Source organism: Hemiscyllium ocellatum, chromosome 6, assembly GCF_020745735.1.
Source record: "Hemiscyllium ocellatum isolate sHemOce1 chromosome 6, sHemOce1.pat.X.cur, whole genome shotgun sequence".
Classification (NCBI taxonomy): Eukaryota; Metazoa; Chordata; class Chondrichthyes; order Orectolobiformes; family Hemiscylliidae; genus Hemiscyllium; species Hemiscyllium ocellatum.
In genome coordinates, this window is record NC_083406.1 from 123465504 (window position 1) to 123486527 (window position 21024).

The 21024-nt window shown below is 53.8% G+C and overlaps 1 protein-coding gene across 2 annotated transcripts in view; it reads left to right on the forward strand.

Annotated features, from left to right (window-relative positions):
* The first annotated feature begins 13511 nt into the window (after positions 1–13511).
* Positions 13512–21024, forward strand: part of LOC132816586 (rho-related GTP-binding protein RhoG-like) — a 39734-nt gene continuing 32221 nt past the window's right edge. Inside the window, exon 1 of one of the 2 annotated variants that reach the window (XM_060826376.1) lies at positions 13512–13753. The gene's annotated coding sequence lies outside the window, so the exon portion shown is untranslated. Of the gene's footprint in view, positions 13754–17054; positions 17122–21024 lie in introns of those variants that run through there. The other variant, XM_060826377.1, reaches the window with a different exon arrangement.

A 21024-nucleotide genomic window follows, 5' to 3' on the forward strand; every position in this document is an offset into this window, starting at 1 on the left:
CAGACACCATCGACAGGAACGGACACCATCGACAGGAACAGACACCATCGATAGGAACGGGCACCATCGACAGGAACAGACACCATCGACAGGAACGGGCACCATCGACAGGAACAGACACCATCGACAGGAATGGGCACCATCGACAGGAACGGACACCATCGATAGGGACGGAGATCACTGACAGGAACGGAGACCATCGACAGGAACGGGCACCATTGACAGGGACGGACACCATCGACAGGAACGGGCGCCATCGACAGGAACGGACACCATCGAAAGGAACGGTCACCATCGACAGGAATGGGCACCATTGACAGGAACGGAGATCATCGACAGGAACGGGCACCATCGACAGGAATGGGCACCATCGACAGGAACGGAGACCATCTTCAGGAATGGACACCATCGACAGGAACGGGCACCATCGACAGGAGCGGAGTCCATCGATAGGAACGGAGACCATCTTCAGGAATGGAGGCCATCTTCAGGAATGGACACCATCGACAGGAACGGAGACCATCGACAGGAACGGGCACCATCGACAGGAATGGAGACCATCGACAGGAACAGACACCATCGATAGGGACGGAGATCATCGACAGGAACGGGCACCATCGACAGGAACGGTCACCATCGACAGGAACGGACACCATCGACAGGAACGGGCACCATTGACAGGAACAGACACCATCGACAGGAACGGGCACCATCGACAGGAACGGACACCATCGACGGGAACGGGCAACATCGACAGGAATGGAGACCATCGAAAGGAGCGGACACCATCGACAGGAATGGAGACCATCGACAGGAGCGGACACCATCGACAGGAACGGACACCATCGACAGGAACGGGCACCATCGACAGGAATGTGCACCATCGACAGGAACGGTCACCATCGACAGGAACGGGCACCATCGACAGGAACGGAGACCATCGACAGGAATGGAGACCATCGACAGGAGCGGACACCATCGACAGGAACGGACACCATCGACAGAAACGGGCACCATCGACAGGAATGTGCACCATCGACAGGAACGGAGACCATCGACAGGAAAGGGCACCATCGACAGGAAAGGAGACCATCGACAGGAACAGACACCATCGATAGGGACGGAGATCATCGACAGGAACGGGCACCATCGACAGGAACGTGCACCATCGACAGGAACGGACACCATCGACAGGAACGGGCATCATCAACAGGAACGGGCACCATCGACAGGAATGGGCACCATCGACAGGAACGGACACCATCGACAGGAACGGAGACCATCGACAGGAAAGGGCACCATCGACAGGAACGGACACCATCGACAGGAACGGACACCATTGACAGGAACCCCCACCATCGACAGGAACAGACACCATCGACAAGAACGGAGACCATCGACAGGAACGGGCACCATCAACAGGAACAGACACCATCGACAGGAACGGACACCATCGACAGGAAGAGACACCATCGATAGGAACGGGCACCATCGACAGGAACAGACACCATCGACAGGAACGGGCACCATCGACAGGAACAGACACCATCGACAGGAACGTGCACCATCGACAGGAACGGACACCATCGATAGGGACGGAGATCACTGACAGGAACGGAGACCATCGACAGGAACGGGCACCATTGACAGGAACGGACACCATCGACAGGAACGGAGACCATCTTCAGGAATGGACACCATCGACAGGAACGGGCACCATCGACAGGAACGGAGATCGCCGACAGGAACGGGCATCATCAACAGGAACGGGCACCATCGACAGGAACGAACACCTTCGACAGGAACGGAGACCATCGACAGGAACGGGCACCATCGACAGGAACGGTCACCATCGACAGGAACGGGCACCATCGACAGGAACGGAGACCATCAACAGGAATGTGCACCATCGACAGGAACGGGCACCATCGACAGGAACGGACACCATCGACAGGAATGGAGACCATCGACAGGAACGGGCACCATCGACAGGAACGGGCACCATCGACAGGAACGAACACCTTCGACAGGAAAGGGCACCATCGACAGGAACGGGCACCATCGACAGGAACGGGCACCATCGACAGGAATGGGCACCATCGACAGGAACGGACATCATCGACAGGAACGGAGACCATCGACAGGAAAGGGCACCATTGACAGGAACAGACACCATCGACAGGAACGGACACCATTGACAGGAACGGGCACCATCGACAGGAACGGACACCATCGACAAGAATGGAGACCATCGACAGGAACGGGCACCATCGACAGGAACGGACACCATCGACAGGAACAGACACCATCGATAGGAACGGGCACCATCGACAGGAACAGACACCATCGACAGGAACGGGCACCATCGACAGGAACGGACACCATCGATTGGGACGGAGATCACTGACAGGAACGGAGACCATCGACAGGAACGGGCACCATTGACAGGAACGGACACCATCGACAGGAACGGGCACCATCGACAGGAACGGACACCATCGAAAGGAACGGTCACCATCGACAGGAATGGGCACCATTGACAGGAACGGAGATCATCGACAGGAACGGGCACCATCGACAGGAATGGGCACCATCGACAGGAACGGAGACCATCTTCAGGAATGGACACCATCGACAGGAACGGGCACCATCGACAGGAGCGGAGACCATCGACAGGAACGGAGACCATCTTCAGGAATGGAGACCATCTTCAGGAATGGACACCATCGACAGGAACGGGCACCATCGACAGGAACGGAGACCATCGACAAGAATGGACACCATTTACAGGAACAGGCACCTTCGACAGGAACGGGCACAATCGACAGAAACGGGCACCATCGACAGGAATGGAGACCATCGACAGGAACAGACACCATCGATAGGGACGGAGATCATCGACAGGAAAGGGCACCAACGACAGGAACGGTCACCATCGACAGGAACGGACACCATCGACAGGAACGGGCACCATTGACAGGAACAGACACCATCGACAGGAACGGGCACCATCGACAGGAACGGACACCATCGACAGGAACGGGCACCATCGACGGGAACGGGCAACATCGACAGGAATGGAGACCATCGACAGGAATGGAGACCATCGACAGGAGCGGACACCATCGACAGGAACGGACACCATCGACAGAAACGGGCACCATCGACAGGAATGTGCACCATCGACAGGAACGGAGACCATCGACAGGAAAGGGCACCATCGACAGGAATGGAGACCATCGACAGGAACAGACACCATCGAAAGGGACGGAGATCATCGACAGGAACGGGCACCATCGACAGGAACGGTCACCATCGACAGGAACGGACACCATCGACAGGAACGGGCACCATCGACAGGAACGGGCACCATCGACAGGAATGGAGACCATCGACAGGAACAGACACCATCGATAGGGACGGAGATCATCGACAAGAACGGGCACCATTGACAGGAACGGTCACCATCGACAGGAACGGTCACCATCGACAGGAACGGGCACCATTGACAGGAACAGACACCATCGACAGGAACGGACACCATCGACAGGAACGGACACCATCGACGGGAACGGGCAACATCGACAGGAATGGAGACCATCGACAGGAGCGGACACCATCGACAGGAATGGAGACCATCGACAGGAGCGGACACCATCGACAGGAACGGACACCATCGACAGGAAAGGGCACCATCGACAGGAATGTGCACCATCGACAGGAACGGGCACCATCGACAGGAACGGACACCATCGACAGGAATGGAGACCATCGACAGGAACGGGCACCATCGACAGGAACGGGCAACATCGACAGGAACGGGCATCATCGACAGGAACGGGCACCATCGACAGGAACGGACACCATCGACGGGAACGGGCAACATCGACAGGAATGGAGACCATCGACAGGAGCGGACACCATCGACAGGAATGGAGACCATCGACAGGAGCGGACACCATCGACAGGACCGGACACCATCGACAGGAAAGGGCACCATCGACAGGAATGTGCACCATCGACAGGAACGGGCACCATCGACAGGAACGGACACCATCGACAGGAATGGAGACCATCGACAGGAACGGGCACCATCGACAGGAACGGGCAACATCGACAGGAACGGGCATCATCGACAGGAACGGGCACCATCGACAGGAATGGGCACCATCGACAGGAACAGACACCATCGACAGGAACGGACACCATCGACAGGAACGGACACCATCGATAGGGACGGAGATCACTGACAGGAACGGAGACCATCGACAGGAACGGGCACCATAGACAGGAACGGACACCATCGACAGGAACGGGCACCATCGACAGGAACGGACACCATCGAAAGGAACGGTCACCATCGACAGGAATGGGCACCATTGACAGGAACGGAGATCATCGACAGGAACGGGCACCATCGACAGGAATGGGCACCATCGACAGGAACGGAGACCATCTTCAGGAATGGGCATCATCAACAGGAACGGGCACCATCGACAGGAACGAACACCTTCGACAGGAACGGGCACCATCGACAGGAACGGGCACCATCGACAGGAACGGTCACCATCGACAGGAACGGGCACCATCGACAGGAACGGAGACCATCGACAGGAACAGAGACCATCCTCCGGAATGGACACCATCGACAGGAACGGAGACCATCTTCAGGAATGGACACCATCGACAGGAATGTGCACCATCAACAGGAACGGACACCATCGACAGGAATGGGCACCATCGACAGGAATGGAGACCATCGACAGGAACGGGCACCATCGACAGGAACGGAGACCATCGTCAGGAACGTGCCCCAGCGAAACGCTGTCAGATGCTCAGTCTCTCCTTTTGACCATTTGAGAATTGTTCGCTTCTTTTAGCGATGTCATGGTTAATATGACCCAGGGTGTGGAGTAGAAAAGTAGGGAGGTGCTGCTGAACTTGTCCAAGTTGCTCAGCTTGAGTATTATGTACAAGCAGGCCCTCGGTTATTTTTTATTCATTTATTGGATAAGTCATTGCTGGCTGGACAGGGCACTGAAGGGTTAACTACATTGCTGCGGGTCTGAAGTCACATGTCGGCCAGACCAGGTGAGGAAGACAGGTTTCCTTCCCAGAAGGACAATAGTGAAGCAGATGGGTTTTTCCTCCTGACAGTCAATTTATTAGATTACTTACAATGTGGAAACAGGCCCTTCGGCCCAACAAGTCCACACCGACCCGCCGAAGCGCAACCACCCAGACCCCCTATATTTACCACTTACCTAACACTACGGGCAATTTAGCATGGCCAATTCACCTGACCAGCACATCTTTGGACTGTGGGAGGAAACCGGAGCACCGGAGGAAACCCACGCAGACACGGGGAGAACGTGCAAACTCCACACAGTCAGTCGCCTGAGTCGGGAATTGAACCCAGGTCCCTGGCGCTGTGAGGCAGCAGTGCTAACCACTGTGCCACCGTGCCGCCCTATTGTTAGATTTTTAATGAATTCACATTCCACCATCTGCCACTGTGGGATTTGAACCCAGTTCCCTCAAGCATTCCCTCGCTCTCTGGATTAACAGTCCAGTGATATTCTCACTAGGCCATTGCCCTCCACCCCCAGGAACTAGTATCATTCTTGAGTCTGGGGGACAGTAAGGACGGCAGATGCTGGAAGTTAGAGTTGGAAGATGTGGGGCTGGAAAAGGTCAGGCAGCATCCGAGGAGCAGGGAAAGCAATATTTCAGGCTGAGAGCCGTCGTCTGGCCCGGGGACGTTGACTCTCCTGCTCCTCGGATGCTGTCTGACTGGCTGTGCTTTTCCAGTTTCAAGTCGATTGACTCTTGAATCTGATCACAAGGCAATTTGTGCATAAGTCAGAGCGCAATCCCGTACAGTGGTTAGCACTGCTACCTCACAGTGCCTGAGACCCGGGTTCCGTACCTGCCTCAGGCGACTGAGTTTGCACATTCTCCCCGTGTCTGCGTGGGTTTCCTCCGGGTGCTCCGGTTTCCTCCCACAGTCCAAAGATGTGCGGGTCAGGTGAATTGGCCATGCTAAATTGCCCGTAGTGTTAGGTAAGGGGTAAATGTAAGGGTATGGGTGGGTTGCGCTTCAGCGGGTCGGTGTGGACTTGTTGGGCCGAAGGGCCTGTTTCCACACTGTAATGTAATCTAATCTAAAACTGCCATTTTTTTTCACACAGTATTGCCCTTTGGTGTGAAGGGACACTGCGTGTCACTGGCCACTCGGGTGTTTCCTTGCTTCCTGGTGGTGGAAACTGAATAAAGATTTGTACATCTTGTGTCTCTCACTGTGTCTCACACCTGCACACACACACACCATGGGGGCTGGGGAAACAAATAAGCACTACCGCAGTTAGGCGGGAGTGTGGGGGTTAATAAAAAAAAAGAGAAAAGAAGAAAAGGAAAATAAAGAAAAAAATATAAACTAGGGATTGAGCAGTGTCAAGGTCTCCCCCGTGTGTAAAAAAGAAAGGAAAAAAAAACGAGTAACAGGAGTAAAAAAAAATAAAACAGCTATTTTATAAGGTACAACCAAATGCTCAGTTTGGTCAGATCTTTAAACTCACTCCTGAATGGGCTCTCGGCCGGATGTGTGAGGATTGTTGGATATTCATAAATCTGGAATCTGTCCAGCTGTAGGTGTTACATTCCAGGGAAGATGTGAGCACAATGGCGAGAGCGATTGTCAGGAATGGTTCCCGGGAATGAGGAACATCAGTAACGAGGAGAGACTGAAGAAGCTGGGACTATACTCCTAGGAGAGATGATGACTGAGAGGGAAATCTAGGGCTGGCCAGAGTAGATGGGTTAAAGCTGCTCTCACACATAACAGGGACAGGACTGAGATGGTATAGGGTTAAAATGATGTACAGGTGAAGTCAAGGTGGCATGAGTAAAGCCTTTCTCACTCAGTGAGTAGTCGGGGTTTGGAATACATTGCCTGGAAATGTGGTGGATGCAGGTTCAATTCAGACACTCAAGAGGGACGTTAGATGGTTACTTGGGTCAAAATCGTTGGCAGGGATATAGAGAAAAGGCAGGAGATCGATCCTGAGAAATGATGCTCATTTGGAGAGCTGGTACATGTCCTGAGGGCTGAATGGCCTCTTACTGTGGTGTTTCATTCTGTGATTCTGGACAGTTTAATTATAGAATCAGTAAAATACGCAATTGTAAAAGGTTCAGTTTGATGATCAGATGTCGATGAAACACATGATTAAAATTCAGCGTTTTCAACCTGATAATCATACTGAGTTTTATTCCAATTCTGTGCCTTCTGTCCACCTGTAAGAGATAAACAAACATGGCTGATTGAATTATAACGTTAACACCCACACGTCATTAATGTGGAAATGAAAACAAAATACTGTGGGTGCTGGAAGTCTGAAACAAAAACTGAAAAGTTTACAGATTTGGTCTGAGTGTCCATGGAGATTTGAGCAAAAGCTCAAAGAAAGGAACGGAAAATTCAGGGGAATGTGAAAAGGAGATAAGAGGGAATGGGTGGTGGGGACACGTTGTTAGTGCTGGATGGAGTCAGTGCACTAACGGGAAATGGTACAGTATTGAGGAATCAAGAATTCATGTGGGGGGGGGGAGGTAAGAAACGAAAAGAGAGAGAGGACACTGGGAGGAGGAGTTTACACACCCTGTGACAGGAGCGAGAAGGTGGGACAGAGAGTACATCCAGAAACTAGGGCCAGTTACAGGGGTAATACAATAGTCAGGGGGAACGTTAACCTTCATGCAGATTTGGATAGTCAGCAGAAGCCATGGGGAAGAATTCCTCACTGACCTGCCCTCCATCATTAGCTCAGAAGTGGAGATATTTGCTGATGATTGCACCATTCACGGCTTCTCACATACGGGAGTAGTCCATGTTCAAATACAACAAGAGCTGGATGAAATCCAGGGTTATGCTGACAAGTAGCACGTCAAATGCAGGACATCACTGACACTCACTCACAGCAGTGTGTACATTGACAAGATGCACTGCAGAAATTCACCAAAGACCCTCAGGCAGCCCCTTGCAAACCCCTGACCACTTCCATCTAGAAGGACAAGGGCAGCAGGTACATGGGAACACCACCCCCTGCAGGTTCCCCTCCGAGATACTGACCATCCTGACCTTGAAATATATCGCTGTACCTTTACTGTTGCTGGGTCATTGGGCACATGAATACTGCACAGCCAACAACACCCAAGACCAGCAAGTGAAAATATAAAAACTATGTGTGGCACTGACCCTCCGACAATGCGGCACTCCCTCAGCACTGACCCTCCGACAGTGCCCACTCCCTCAGCACTGACCCTCCGACAGTGCGGCACTCCCTCAGCACTGACCCTCTGACAGTGCGGCACTCCCTCAGCACTGACCCTCCGACAGTGCCCACTCCCTCAGTACTGACCCTCCAACAGTGCAGCACTCCCTCAGCACTGACCCTCCGACAGTGCCCACTCCCTCAGCACTGACCCTCCGACAGTGCCCACTCCCTCAGCACTGACCCTCAGTGCGGCTCTCCCTCAGCACTGACCCTCCGACAGTGCAGCACTACCTCAGCACTGACCCTCTGACAGTGCGGCACTCTCTCAGCACTGACCCTCTGACAGTGCGGCACTCCCTCAGCATTGACCCTCTGACAGTGCCCACTCCCTCAGCACTGACCCTCCGACAGTGCAGCACTCCCTCAGCACTGACCCTCTGACAGTGTGGCACTCCCTCAGCACTGACCCTCTGACAGTGTCCTGTCCCTCAGCACTGACCCTCTACAGTGCGGCACTCCCTCAGCACTGACTCTCTGACAGTGCCCTGTCCCTCAGTACTGACCCTCTGACAGTGCGGCACTCCCTCAGCACTGACCCTCTGACAGTGCCCAGTCCCTCAGCACTGACCCTCTGACAGTGCCCACTCCCTCAGCACTGACCCCCCGACAGTGCTGCATTGTCTTGAGTTGTGTTTGATTCTGCCTTTTCTTTCCCAGGGTTGTGGACGGTGTGTGGTGATCAGTGGAACTGTTTCTGTGAGAGGGAGGGGTTGCGAAGCTATTGTCAAGATGAGTAAGTGGATGAACAGGTTCAGGGCTTCCTGCTGGGTGTGTGGTACTGCTGTCACACAGAGCAACCTTTGTCTTGTTGTGTGAACCTGTCCTTCTCGCTTGTCTGTGCCTCTGCCTGTTTGGGGACAGGGTGAGGGAGACTGTCCCTTTCTGAATCGGCCTTGTCTCCCCAGCTGAATAATCCCTGGTGCTTTCCCGACAGCCTGGGGCATTCTCAGTCCTTTCCTCAGGCTCAGGCCCAATCAGCCACTATCATCGCTGCAATCATTGAGATTTTCTTATCAAAGAGATGTCATAGCACACCTCTGGACAAGGTGGGCCTCCTGACTCAGAGGTACGGACGTTTCCACTGCACCTAATAAGCTCCCATCAAAACTGGAATGGAGATAGAATCCTGTGTGTAAAACCTGACTCAAATACTGACCTGAGGAGGCATCTTACTGTCTAACTTCAACCAACATTCATGGAATCTTGGAATCCCTCCAGGGCAGAATTGGAGGCTATTTGGCCCATCAGGTCTGCACTAACCCTCCAAAGTGCATACAGAGCAGTGCCAGACCCTACCTTACCCCTGTAACCCCACTTTCACCCTGGCTCATCCACCTCGCCTGTCCATCCCTGGACACTACAGGCTGGCTTATCATGGCCAGGGCAGTACCCCAGGGGTTAGCACTGCTACCTCACAGTGCCAGACCCAGGTTCAATTCCCCACTGTCCGTGTGGTGTTTGCACATTCTCCCTGTCTGCTTTCCTCCCACAGTCCAATGATGTGCGTCATGTTTAGGGTCTAAGAAACTCCCGGTGGCTTTAGTGTTACACCCATAGGACCTGAAGGCAGCAGCATTAATGACAAAGCTGTTCAGAAACATATTGAAGGAGAAAGTGAGGTCTGCAGATGCTGGAGATCAGAGCTGAAAATGTGTTGCTGGAAAAGCGCAGCAGGTCAGGCAGCATCCAAGGAACAGGAGAATCGACGTTTCGGGCATGAGCCCTTCTTCAGGAATGAGGAAAGTGTGTCCAGCAGGCTAAGATAAAAGGTAGGGAGGAGGGACTTGGGGAAGGGGTGTTGCAGATGCAATAGGTGGACGGAGGTCAAGGTGAGGGTGATAGGCCAGTTCCAACACCGTACAGCCCAGATGGCCTCCTTCTTCAAGGACCGCAGATTCCCCCCAGACGTGATCGACGATGCCCTCCACCGCATCTCCTCCACTTCCCGCTCCTCCGCCCTTGAGCCCGCCCCTCCAACCGCCACCAAGACAGAACCCCACTGGTTCTCACCTACCACCCCACCAACCTCCGTATACAGCGTATCATCCGCCGTCATTTCCGCCACCTCCAAACGGACCCCACCACCAGGGATGTATTTCCCTCCCCTCCCCTATCAGCGTTCCGAAAAGACCACTCCCTCCGTGACTCCCTCGTCAGATCCACACCCCCCACCAACCCAACCTCCACTCCCGGCACCTTCCCCTGCAATCGCAGGAAATGTAAAACTTGCGCCCACACCTCCACACTCACTTCCCTCCAAGGCCCCAAGGGATCCTTCCATATCAGCCACAAATTCACCTGCACCTCCACACACATCATCTATTGCATCCGCTGCACCCGATGTGGCCTCCTCTACATTGGGAGACAGGCCGCTTACTTGCGGAACGTTTCAGAGAACACCTCTGGGACACCCTGACCAACCAACCCAACCACTCCGTGGCTCAACACTTTAACTCTCCCTCCCACTCCACCGAGGACATGCAGGTCCTTGGACTCCTCCACCGGCAAAACATAACAACACGACGGTTGGAGGAGGAGCGCCTCATCTTCCGCCTGGGAACCCTCCAGCCACAAGGAATGAACTCAGATTTCTCCAGTTTCCTCATTTCACCTCCCCCCACCTTGTCTCAGTCGATTCCCTTGAACTCAGCACCGCCTTCCTAACCTGCAATCTTCTTCCTAACCTCTCCGCCTCCACCCCACTCTGGCCTATCACCCTCACCTTGACCTCCTTCCACCTATCACATCTCCATCGCCCCTCCCCCAAGTCCCTCCTCCCTACCTTTTATCTTAGCCTGCCTGGCACCCTCTCCTCATTCCTGATGAAGGGCTTATGCCCGAAACGTCAATTCTCCTGCTCCTTGGATGCTGCCTAACCTGCTGTGCTTTTCCAGCAACACATTTTCAGCCATAAACATATTGAACCCTGGATTTCATTAATAGAGACCTTCAGGAGGTCATGTTAATCCTGAGTTAAACACTGAGGCAGCATCAGCTGACCCATACGTTCGGAAGGAGGGTGGGGTGTTGGGGAAGGTTTACGTCCTCCTCAGCTGTCTGGATATCCTTGTGCACACATCGCAGGAAGTGGGTTTTCCCCCAGCTCCACCCCCACCCTCCCATTTATCGCTCAGCTGCCCCCACCCCCCTCACTCTCGATGAAAGTCTAATGCCTGAAATGTCGACTCTCCTGCTCCTCGGATGCTGCCTGACCTGCTGTGCTTTTCCAGCAACACACTCTCGTCCCTGATCTCCAGCACTTGCGGGCCTCACTTTCTCCCAGCGGAGAATCGGAATCCTGGCAAATATTGAAATAGAACTGGACTCTAAAAATCACAAAGTGTTGTTACGGTTATATACGGCGTTGGTGAGACCACTCCTGGAGGATTGTGTCCAGCGTTGGTCTCCTTACCCTGGGGGGGGAGGAGGAGAGGATGGAGGTGGTTCAGAGGAGGGTCACCAGGGATGGAAGGGCCTGGTGGATGTGGAGCTAATGAACGGCTTGTTCTTCTGCTTGCTGGAGTTCAGGAGAACGAGCGGGGGAATCTGATTGAGGTTTATAAAATGCTAACAGTGGACGTTGGACAGACGTTCCTCCTAGTAGGACAGTCTCAACCAAGAGATCATAGGGTACGGTTAGTTCTGCTACAACGTGTGTCCCTTCACCGCGATTGGCCTCAATGTGATGGAGGAATTTAGACCACAATTTCCTAATCTGTATTATAACGCAATTGCATTTAACGCATTTAAACTAATATAACATGAGATCACACAAGAACGGAACCACCGTGTTATATTGGAACCAACTGATAGAGTGGGACGGGGGAGTGGGAGGTTCAACACAGAGACAAGGAGAAACTTCTTCCCTCCGAGGCTCGGCAATCTGTGAACCGGCCCCCCTCCCCCCCACTCCCCACCCCCCCCCCCTCCCCACCCCTCCCCCCCCCTCCTCCCCCCCCCTTCCCCCGGAGTGTAGTGGGGGCAGAATTAATCAACAGGTTTAAGAAAGGAATCGGTGTGTTCCTGATGAAAAGCAGGATAAAGGTCTTCAGGAAGTAGGCAGGGGAGAGGGGCTGAGGCCAGGATATGATCAGGTGAAGTACAGGAGCTGCTGGAAGGGCCGAATTGCCTACTCCTGCTCCAAGTTGCCACGCCCTGGAATGTGGGTGTCACCATCAAAGCCAACATCCAGTGCCCGTCCCTAACTGCCCTTCATTCTGTCTGGCCACTTCAGACTCAACCAAACTGGGTAGGCCAGGCCAGGTAAGTACAGCAGATTTCCCTCCCTAAAGAACATTAGGGGTGTTTTATTTTATTAAAGACAGTGAGCAATTAGGCCAACCTTTTACTGAATTGAAGTTTGACTGGTCAGATTTGAATTCCCCCCACCCACCCCAGAACATTGGTCTAGGGCTGTGGGTTACTAACCCGGAGACAATACCACTACCCACTGACAGCCCGGAATGTGGACAGAGAGGGACCAGAGATGGAGGGGGCTTCTGTTAACATGGAGCAGATTGGAATCCATTCACCGGGCATTGGGTGTCACGGGCTGGACCCAGTATTTATTGCCCATCCCTGGCTGTCCCTGGAGAAGGTGGGGGTGAGCTGGTGCAGGCCAGTGACAGAATCACTCCTCAGAGCTGGACAGAGGGAATCAAATCCAAGGATCCAATATCGTTAAGTGGAATAAGGAAGGAGGCAGTGTTTCCAGTGACAGGAGGGACACAGAGTTTACAAAGTCTCCTGAGAAGGAGAGCGGGAGAATGACTCTGTTCCCCGGAGACAGGGGAACACATTGCCTGAGAGGGCACAGGCAGTGGAGCCTGATACAACAAGGGCTTTTGACAACGGGAGTTGGAGAATAAGTCAAGAAAGGGGGAAGCAAGAAAGTATAGGGGTTCTCAGGGAAATCTGTGACAATTTGGACATGTCTGTCAAAGAGCTAGCAGGCATGAGATGGGCGGAATGGACTCCTTCCGCGCTGAAAGATTCGATGACAAGGATTTGAGAAAGTGCCAAAAAAAAAGCATTAAGAAAACACACACCCCCACCCAGACAAAATCAGCATGTTCCTGTCCAGACTCTCAGTCTCGGTGTGAGCAGTTGTGAAAAGTATTTAAAGCTGGGACTGAGAGTGGGAGGAGGTGGTGAGAGAAAGGGGAGAGATCCTCCCAGTGAATTTTAACAACTCCCTCCCCCCACTGACGACAAGTTGCTCCTCTCTGGGACAGCGTGCTGTCAGTCGGTGTCTGTGCCTCTCAGGATGAAGTATTCCCCTGGGCCTGAGGCAGTGACAGCCCGAGGATGCCATGGGAAACTAACTAATACCCAGGACCACTCCCCGGTAACGGTCAGACCCCTCCACGCTGCACGGTGACCAGCAGCCGTCTCCAGGAAGGATCCTGCATTTCTGGGTGAGGTTTGATTTAACCCTTCACTGCACTTGGCATCAGCAAGTGACTAGTCAGGACAGAGCGACAGAGGCACAGAGAGAGAGAGAGAGACAGACAGAGAGAGAGAGAGAAAGAGATGGAAACAGAGAGACAGAGAGAGAGAAGGACACAGAGACAGGGAGAGATGAAGACAGAGAGAGAGAGAGAGAGAGACAGAGAGAGAAAGAGATGGAAACAGAGAGACAGAGAGAGAGGGACACAGAGACAGGGAGAGATGAAGACAGAGAGACAGAGAGAGAGAGAGAGACGGAGACAGACAGAGACAGAGACAGAGAGAGACAGACGGAGAGACAGAGAAAGAGGGATGCAGAGACAGAGAGAGAGAGAGAGAGAGATGGAGACAGAGAGACAGAAACAGAGAGAGAGAGAGACAGAGATAGAGACAGAGAGAGGGACGCAGAGACAGAGAGAGAGAGAGAGAGAGAGAGAGACGGAGATAGAGAGAAAGAAAAGCAGAGACAGAGAGAGAGTGCGTGTGTGTGTCTCTGTGTGTCAGTGTGTGTGTGTGTCTGTGTGTGTGTGTGTGTGTCTCTGTGTGTCAGTGTGTGTGTGTGTGTCAGTGTGTGTGTGTGTCTGTGTGTGTGTGTGTGTGTGTCTCTGTGTGTCAGTGTGTGTGTGTGTCTGTGTGTGTGTGTGTGTGTCTCTGTGTGTCTGTGTGTGTGTCTCTGTGTGTGTGATTCCAGACCATTCGTATTAAAAAAAGTCATCAGTAACCTGAACTGGGTGAGAGGTCCTGGCCCAGACAGTGTGGATAGACGGAGATTGGGCTCCCGCGCTGAGACGGAGCGTGTCAAAGTGTTCAAAGGGAGAACTGAAGGAGGAGATGAGGGAGAATGGTGTGACAGGTCACGGGATGAGGGAGAGAGGAGAAAGGGGTAAGGGTCAAAACTGAGGCGTTGGGCCGTGAGGCCTATTTCCTTGATGTTATATCAAAGAACTGAGAGAATGCATTCGTATAGCACCTTCCGAGACTGCAGACCACCCAGAGGCCCTTGCTGACATTGCAGTACCTTGGAAGTAATGTTGGAATGCAGTGAACGAAGCAGTCAGTGCATAGCAAGATCCCACAAAGAGCTGGATGAAAATGGGCAGAAGCTCTGGTTTGTCAGTGACACCAATCACGGAGCCATAGAGTCATCCAGCACGGAACAGACCCTTCGGCCCAACCAGTCCATACTGACCATAATGTAGGAGTAAAAAGTGAGGTCTGCAGATGCTGGAGATCAGAGCTGAAAATGTGTTGCTGGTTAAAGCGCAGCAGGTCAGGCAGCATCCCAGGAACAGGAAATTGGACGTTTCGGGCATAAGCCCTTCATTCCTGATGAATTTCCTGTTCCTGGGATGCTGCCTGACCTGCTGCGCTTTAACCAGCAACACATTTTCAACACTGACCATAATCCCAATTCAATTATTCCATGAGTAGTACCTGCCAGCTCCTGGCACATATTCCTCTAAACCTTTCCTTTTGATGTGTCTTTTAAACATATACCCACATCCCCCACTCCTTCAGGAAGTTCATTCAACACACGAACCACCCTCTGGGTAAAAACGTTGCTCCTCTTGTCCTTTTTAAAGCTCTCTCCTCTCACTTTAAAAATACACCGGCTCGTTTTAAACTCCCCCACCCAAGGAAAAGCCCCTTGTTATTCACCTTCTCTGTATTCCTCAGGACACAAACTCACCCTCCAACCTCCTGTTCCCCAGTGACAGAAATCCCAGCCCAGCCAATGTATTTTGATAACTCCAAACCCAACAACATTCTGGTAAATTTGTTTCTGAACCCTCATAAATTTAATAATATCCTTGCGATAGAGAGTGACCCCAGCTGCACCCACAATACTCCAGGAAAGGCCACACCAACATAACTCCAACATGACGTCCCAACTCCTATCTCAAAGATCTGGGCAATGAAGGCGATTGCTCGAAGCACCTTCTGAACTGCCCCGTCTACATGTGACGCAAACGTCAAAGAAGGATTTACCTCAGGACATTGCACCGCTATCCCCAGCTGGTACCTGCACACAACAGCAAGGGATACTTCAACTCCACTCAAAGGGGACAGACCTTTGCTTTAAAAATCTATTCAGTCCTCCCTCAGCACTGACCCTCCGACAGTGCAGCATTCCCTCAGCACTGACCCTCTGACAGTGCCCACTCCCTCAGGACTGACCCTCTGACAATGCCAACTCCCTCAGCACTGACCCTCTGACAGTGCGGCATTCCCTCAGCACTGACCCTCTGACAGTGCAGCACTCCCTCAGCACTGACCCTCCGACAGTGCGGCACTCCCTCAGCACTGACCCTCCGACAGTGCGGCACTCCCTCAGCACTGACCCTCCGACAGTGCGGCACTCCCTCAGCACTGACCCTCCGACAGTGCGGCACTCCCTCAGCACTGACCCTCCGACAGTGCCCACTCCCTCAGCACTGACCCTCCGACGGTGCGGCACTCCCTCAGCACTGACCCTCCGACAGTGCGGCACTCCCTCAGACTGACCCTCCGACAGTGCGGCACTCCCTCAGCACTGACCCTCCAACAGTGCGGCACTCCCTCGGTACTGACCCTCCGACAGTACTGCACACCCTCAGCACTGACCCTCTGAAATGCTATCGATGTTTGGATGGGATGATATGACAGAGTTGTTTATATTGTCTGGTCAGGCATGTGTTAAAATCTCTCAGATACCTGATACTGGCCCGCAATAAATCTGTTTATAAATAGTCTGAGTTTTGGATTGGGAGAGATCTTGTGAAGGATGTTCGGGATGTCAATCCAGGACTGAACAGCTCACTCTCCAGATGTGAAGTGATTCAAAACGTCCGTCAAATATTTCAAACCGAAACTGGTTCAGTCTCAGGTAACTCCTGTGATCCTGTCCTCTCCCCTGTATCGAGAGTTTGGGAGCTGGATATACAGCTCACACTTTCAAAGCCACCCTCCCACTCCGCATCGGCTCAGGGTTGGGTTTCAGGAACAGCTCCTCTCAGAGGGAATCACCATTGAAAGGGAGTTACTCTGTACAGCTCCCACAGCCCCCAGGAAAGCAGGGAGTTTAAACTTGGACTGGGAGCAGGATCCAGGCAGATCGCTCGCAGGATTCCTCAGCTATTTTGGGATTTCAAGTTGTAACTGGGATCATTTATTGACCTAATCATTCCCACAGCTGCCTGCACAGTACTGGACCCAGAAAGGTCAGAGACAGAACGATACAGGAGGTGGAACTGGTAATATATTATAACATGGAGCACCGCACTGTCGGAGCGTCAGTGCTGAGGGAGTGCCGCACTGTCGGAGGGTCATTGCTGAGGGAGCACCGCACTGTCGGAGGGTCATTGCTGAGGGAGTGCCGCACTGTCGGAGGGTCATTGCTGAGGGAGTGCCGCACTGTCGGAGGGTCATTGCTGAGGGAGCGCCGCACTGTCGGAGGGTCATTGCTGAGGGAGTGCCGCACTGTCGGAGGGTCAGTGTTGAGGGAGTGCCGCGCTGTCGGAGGGTCAGTGCTGAGGGATCTCTCCCTCCACACACTCTCCCCCACTGCCGCACTCCCCACACTCTCCCCACACTTTCCTCACACTCCCCCCACACTCTCCCCACCCTTTCCCCACAGTCCACACACTCTCCCCACACACTCCCCACACTCCCAACTCTCCCCAAGTTCTCCCCACACTCCCCATACTCTCCCCACACTCTCCCCACTCTTCCCATTCTCCCCTCCCTCCCCTCACTCTCCCCACAGTCTCTACATTCTCCCGACACTCCCCCACTCTCCCCACATTCCCACACACTCCCCAACCTCCCCCACACTCTCCCAACACTCCTCACTCTCCACACCCTCCCCACACTCCCCAGGCTCCCCACACTCTCCCCACGCTCTCTACATTCTCCCCACACTCTCCCCACTCTCCCCATCGTCCGCACACTCTCCCCACCCTCCACACACTCCCCACAGTCCCCCACACTCCTCACACTCCCTACTTGCCCCACACTCCCCACACACTCCCCTCAGTCTCCCCCCACTCTCCCCACCATCCCAACTCTCCCCACCCTCCCCACACTCTCTACATTCTCCCCACTCTCCCCACCGTCCCCACACGCTCCCCACACTCCCCACTCTACCACCACACACCCCACACTCTCCACATTCTCTCCACTCTCCTCACACTCCCCAAGCTCCTCACACTCTCCCCACCCTTTCCCCACAGTCCACACACTCTCCCCACACACTCCCCACGCACTCCCCACTCTCCCCACACTCCCCACACACTCCCCACACTCCCCACACACTCCCCACACTCCCCACACACTCCCCGCAATCACCACACACTCCCACTCTCCCCACACACACCCACACTCCCCACACACTCCCCACACTCCCCACACACACCCACACTCCCCACACTCTCTCCATACTCCCCGACTCTCCTCACACTCCCCTCACTCTCCCCACACTCTCCCCACCCTCCCCACACTCACCCAACCCTCCCCACACTCTCCCCACCCTTTCCCCACAGTCCACACACTCTCCCCACACATTCCCCACACTCCCCACACTCCCCACGCACTCCCCACTCTCCCCGCGCTCCCCACACACTCTCCACTCTCCCCACACTCCCCACACACTCCCCACACTCACCACACACTCCCACTCTCCCCACACTCCCCACTCTCCCACCACACACCTCACACTCCCCACACTCCCCACACACACCCACACTCCCCACGCATTTCCCACAATCTCCCCACCCTCCTCACACTCTCTCCACACTCCCCTTACTCTCCCCACTCTCCCCCCACTCTCCCCACACTCTCTCGACTCTCCCCACACTACCCACTCTCCCCACACACCCCACACACCCCACACTCCTCACTCTCCCTACTCACCCCACACTCCCCACACTTTCCCCACTCTCCCCACACACTCCCCACACACTCCCCACACACTCCCCACTCTCCCCACTCTCCCCACACTCCCCACACTCCCTCACACACTTCCCACACTCCCCACACACTCCCCACATTCTCCCCATCCTCCCCATTCTCACCCTACACTCTCCCAACACTCTCCCCACGCTCTCCACACTCTCCCCACACTCTCCAAACCCTCCCCAAACTCTCACCACACACTCCCCACACTCCCCACACTCTCCCCACTCTCCCCACTCTCCCCACACTCCCCGCACTCCCCACACACTCGCCACACTCACCACACACTCCCACCCTCCCCACACTCCCCACACTCCCCACACACTCCCCACACACTCCCCACACTCACCACACACTCCCATTCTCCCCACACTTCCTACTCTCCCCACATACTCCCCACACTCCCCACACTCCCACAATCCCCACACTCCCCACACTCCCCACACACTCGCCACACTCACCACACACTCCCACCCTCCCCACACTCCCCACACTCCCCATACTCCCCACCCTCCCCACACTCTCCCCATTCTCTCCCCACCTTCCCTACACTCCTCCCACACTCTCCCCACCCTTTCCTCACACTCCCGCGACTCCCCACACTCTCCCCACACTCTCCCCACCCTCCCCACACTCTCCCCACACTCCCCTTACTCTCCCCACACTCTCCCCACACTCCCCTGACTCTCCCCACTCTCCCCACACTCCCCACTCTCCCCACATTCTCCCCACATCTCCCATACTCTCCCCACACACTCCCCACTCTCCCCACACTCCCCACTCTCCCCACACACTCCCCACTCTCCCCACACTCCCCACTCTCCCCACACACTCCCCACTCTCCCCACACACTCCCCACTCTCCCCACACACTCCCCACACTCCATACACACTCCCCACACTCCACACACTCCCCACTCTCCTGACACTCCCCACACTCCCCACTCTCCCCACACACTCCCCACACTCCCTACACACTCCTCACTCTCTCCAAACTACCCACACACTCCACACACTCCCCACACTCCTCACACATTCCCCACACTCCCCACACTCCTGACACTCCCCACACTCTGATAGAGAAGGTCAATCACACCGGATTGCGGGTAACTTGCCATGTTATACCCAACACTGGGTTAGGGAGAGGAGACCGAGGGGGGTGTAGGCGGGTGGGTGTGTGACGGGAGCACGGTGTGCAGCGGTGTCCCACAGGGATCAGAGCTGGCTTCCATCGTTTCTTGTGATATTCATAAACTATGGCAATGATGGGGTGGGGGGAAGGGGGTTGATATGTAAATGTGTGGATCACATGGCGATTGTCACCGAGGGAGAGGATGTTTAGATCCAGGAGGTTATAAATGGGAGCTTCGTGGCAGGTGAAGTTTAACCTGCTCAGTGTTGGGTGAGGAACTTTGGATGAAGGACCAAGCGAATGGAGTTCCTTGTGAACGGTGGATGAGGGAGAAATCGTGCGATTAGCCAGGAGGAAAAGGGAAGCGTACACAAGGTCCAGGCAGCTAAGAACAGAGCTGGCCCTGGAAGTATATCGGAAGAGTAGGACAAGTCTTAAATGAGCAATCAAGTGGCTAAAAGGTCATGAAATAACTTTAGTGAGCAGAATTAAAGAGAATCCCAAGGCCTTTTATTCTTATATAAGAAGTAAGAGGGTAACCCGAGAGAGGATTGGTCCACTGAAAGATCAGGAAGAAAGGTTGTGTCGAACCTGAGAAAATGGGTGAGATTCTCAATGATTACTTTGTATCAGTGTTCACTGGGGAATGGGAGATTATGAATGTTGAGATTAGAGATAGAAATTTGTTTACTCTGGATCACGTTGACATAAGTCGGGAAGATGTGTTGGTTAGGCTAGAGGTTATTAAGGTGGACAAAACCCCGGAACCAGATGGGATCTATCCTAGGTGACTGAGGGAGGCAAGAGAGTAAATAGCTGGAGCCCTGACAAATATCTTTATGGTATCCTTAAATGCAGGTGAGGTGCCGGACGACTGGAGGGTTGCTTATGTTATCCCCCTGTACAAGAAGGGTAGTAGGGAAATTCCAGGTAATCCAGTTAACTACAGACCAGTGAGCCTGACGTCTGTGCTAGGGAAGTTGCTGGAGAAGGTACCGAGAGATAAAATCTATTTATATTTGGAAGAGAATGCGCTTATCAGTGATGGGCAACATGGTTTTGTGGGGGGGAGATCGTGCCTTACCAAATTGAGTTTTTTGAGGAAGTGACCAAGTTGATAGACGAAGGAAAGGCTGTAGATGTCATACACATGGACTTTAGTAAAGCGTTTGATAAG